Below are 4,242 nucleotides of genomic sequence, written 5' to 3'. Positions count from 1 at the left end.
CAGGAAGAGGAGGAACCGGAAGAGGAGGAACCGGAAGAAGAGGAACCGGAAGAGGAGGAACCGGAGGAGGAAGAACCGGAAGAAGAAGAGGTTCCGGAGGAAGAAATATTGATACCTACAGTAAATCGATTAAATAAAAGAAAATCCTCAACCAACGGACCAAAGTTAAAAATGGTCAATGGTGTTTCCGCCGAGGAAGCAAAATATTGGGAAGATTACCAATTTTCCAATGAATCGGATCCCGATGAGGATTCCGATGATGTTATAGAAATTACCTCGACCCAATTTAATAAACCAAAAGAAAATAATAAGGGAAAAGGTATAAAAATAGAGAAACCTGATTTCAACCCCGATGAGCTTTATATGTATCAGCAATAACCGTATTTCCTAAATTGTAACAATAACCCGGGAACCTCTAAACCACTAGGTTTTTCTAAACCATTGTGGAAAATGAAGGCTCGTATTAGAGGAACACCATATATCCCTAGAAAATTAGGAAAACGAACCAAGTCCGAAGAAGAAGAAACCAGTTATTCCGATTAGAGGGTTGTAATCATGTTGTGTATTATATGTATTGTAGGGTGTTTGTACTTTTATGTTCTATGTAAAAATTGCTTGAATTGTTTGTTAATTATCTTTTACGAATCTAATCCTTGTCTATTTTACAGTATAAAAATAAAATGGACGTTAAGGGTAGACAACCAAATATTTTAGAAGACCTACCAGTGGATATGATTGAGGAAATCTTGTCTAGAGTCGATCAAAAATTCATCAGCACAATTAGTTATGGAAAAATTAACATGTCAAACATTTGAAAGATTTTCCAGAAATGCCTTAGTTTATAAAAGGCTTTCCTTTGATAGGTGGGGTATATCACATTGGGGAGACCGTAAGTTACGCCGTGTTTTCTTTAAAGCTTTAAATGCGAAGAACCCAAATGCAATTTTATGCTACGGGTTAAGAACCTATTTTGACTCAACATATCCCAACATAGGATTTCGTAAGTTATAAAGAGTTTCTAACATGCAACCTAAAGAAGCATGTTATACTTACGGGTTAGTGATGTTCGCTTCTTACCAAAGTGAGAAAAAGAACATCGGATTACAACTTTTAAATAAAACTTCCCCACAAGTGACGGATTCAGTAGTTGGGGTGAGAAACAAGGTTTTTAGATTATTACGGGGCTGTTGGACATTACGAAAGCCTCGTCCTTTTGACGACATTACAACATGCTGCCTAGCCAATGGTCATAACGGTTACTTTCCACAAGACCAAGGATGGGAAGTCGTCTTAGTAAAACCAGAATGCATGACTTGTTTCTAGACTTATGAATTACGTGTCTTTATTTCTTTTGCTGAACGACTTGCGTATTAACTAGAATTGCCTTTATAGCTGCCGAGTAGCAAAGTTATTATATGCTATATTTTATCCTATATGTATAATAGTGGTATTGTAAGTTTGTAAAATATTGTATAAAATTTGAACGCGAAATTTTATTATAATCAGTTTTTTCATATAGAATTGTAGTAGTTGAATTGTATATTAGTTACTAAGTACGAACTTAACGGGTAGGTACTACCCGAATTAAAACTATAAAACGCTAATATGAAGAAAAAGCTTTTGTAAATGAGTTCATACTATGCTACGAAATACTATTGACTACTCTTAAAATTCTATATGATTAACTTAATTCTTTTGGGCTATTTTTGAAGGAAATGGCACCGACGACTCGTCAGAATTTGAACATGAGCGAGGAACACTTCAGTGTTTTCCTTGCAGCAAACATAGCTGCAGTACAAGTTGCGATGCAAAATAACAATAACTCTGGAATTAGCAGTGGAACTAATTTCACAAGAAATCGTGTAGGATGCTCCTACAAAGAATTCACTGCCTGCAAACCTTTGGAATTTAATGGAACCGAAGGACCAATTGGATTGAAACGGTGGACCGAGAAGGTCGAATCGGTGTTTGCCATAAGTAAGTGTACTGAAGAGGAAAAAGTTAAGTACGCTACGCAAAACTTCACAGGTACTGCGTTAACATGGTGGAACACCTATCTTGAACAGGTAGGACAAAATGCTGCTTACGCACTACCATGGTCGGCATTCAAGCAATTGATGAACGAGCAGTACCGTCCAAGAAACGAAGTCAATAAGCTCAAGGTAGAGCTTAGAGAGTTACGAACACAAGGGTTCGACATTACCACATATGAACGACAATTCACAGAGTTGTGCCTATTGTGTCCAGGAACGTTCGAAGATGAAGAAGAGAAGATCGACGCGTTTATAAAAGGGTTACCAGTAAGGATTCAAGAAGATGTGAGTTCACACGAGCCCGCTTCCATACAAAAGGCAAGTAGAATGGCTCATAAACTCATAAATCAGATTGAGTGAAGAATTAAAGAATAGGCGGCCGAAGAAGCCAACACGCAACAACTCAAGAGGAAGTGGGAGGAAAACGGTGACAAGAATCACCAGTACAACAACAATAACAATTATAACCACAATCGCAACAACTTTCCCAACAACCGCAACAACAATCGCAACAATAACCACAATCCTAATAATAACTACAACAAACGTCCCAACAACAACAACAACTACAACAACCGTTTCAACAATAATAACAATCCCAACAAAAACCTCAATAACAACAACGGCAACAAAAACCAAAATCAGCCATGTCATAGGTGTGAAGAAAATCACCAGGGGTTTTGCACGATGTTTTGCAACAGGTGTAAAAGGAAAGGTCATAGCGCGGTAAAGTGTGAGTTTTACGGACCAAGGTATTACAGAACTAATGGAACAAATAGTGTCGGAACAACTAATGCCGAAACGAATTGTGGCGAAACCAGGCCACATTATTAGAAATTGCCCGAAATAAGGGAATACTAATGGGCAGGGCCACGGAAGAGTTTTCAATATTAATGCGGTAGAAGCACAGGAAGACCCGGAGCTTGTTACGGGTACGTTTCTTATTGACGATAAATCTTCTTATGTTTTATTTGATTCGGGTGCGGATAGAAGCTTTATGAGTAGAGATTTTTGTGTTAAATTAAGTTGCCTATTGACACCTTTGGATAGTAAATTTTTACTCGAATTAGCAAACGGTAAATTAATTTCAGCAGATAATATATGTTGGGATAGAGAAATTAAATTGGGGGATGAAACGTTTAAAATTGATTTAATACCAGTCGAGTTAGGGAGTTTTGATGTAATAATTGGCATGGACTGGTTGAAAAAGGTGAGAGCAGAGGTCGTTTATTACAAAAATGCGATTCGCATTGTGCGTGAAAAAGGAAAACCTTTAATGGTGTACGGAGAAAAGAATAACGCGAAATTAAATCTTATTTGTAGTATGAAGGCACAAAAACTAATAAGAAAAGGTTGTTACGTCATTCTAGCACACATCGAGGAAGTTAAACCTGAAGAAAAGAACATCAGTGATGTTCCCGTCGTAAAAGAATTTCTCGATGTATTTCCGAAAGAATTACCGGGGGGATCGATCCGTTGAATTTCAAATAGACCTTGTACCAGGAGTTGCACCAATAGCTCGTGCTCCATATAGACTCGCACCCAGCGAAATGAAAGAATTTCAAAGTCAGTTACAGGAACTTTTAGAGCGTGGTTTCATTCGACCAAGCACATCACCGCCGGGAGCTCCTATTTTATTTGTTAAGAAGAAGGATGGTACATTTAGGTTGTGTATCGGCTACCGAGAGTTGAAGAAACTTACCATCAAGAACCGCTACCCACTACCGAGAATCGACGACTTATTTGATCAACTACAAGGCTCGTCAGTTTATTCGAAGATTAATTTATGTTCTGGGTATCATCAAATGCGGGTAAAGGAGGATGATATTCCAAAGACTGCTTTTAGGACGCGTTATGGTCATTACGAGTTTATGGTCATGCCGTTTGGGTTGACTAACGCACCAGCTGTGTTCATGGACCTCATGAACCGAGTGTGTAGACCATACCTTGACAAGTTTGTCATTGTTTTCATCGATGACATACTTATTTACTCAAAGAATGACCAAGAGCACGAAGAACATTTGAGAAAAGTGCTAGAGTTGTTAAAGAAATAAAAACTGTACACTAAGTTTTCAAAGTGTGCATTTTGGTTGGAAGAAGTTCAATTCCTCGGTCATATAGTGAACAAAGAAGGTATTCAGGTGGATCCAGCAAAGATTGAAACCGTTGAAAAGTGGGAAGCCCCGAAAACTCCGAAACATATACGCCA

Source organism: Rutidosis leptorrhynchoides, chromosome 3 (genome assembly GCF_046630445.1).
Source record: "Rutidosis leptorrhynchoides isolate AG116_Rl617_1_P2 chromosome 3, CSIRO_AGI_Rlap_v1, whole genome shotgun sequence".
In the NCBI taxonomy this organism is placed as follows: domain Eukaryota; kingdom Viridiplantae; phylum Streptophyta; class Magnoliopsida; order Asterales; family Asteraceae; genus Rutidosis; species Rutidosis leptorrhynchoides.
The sequence above is the reverse complement of the archived record's forward strand: the minus strand, read 5'-3'. Positions refer to the sequence as shown.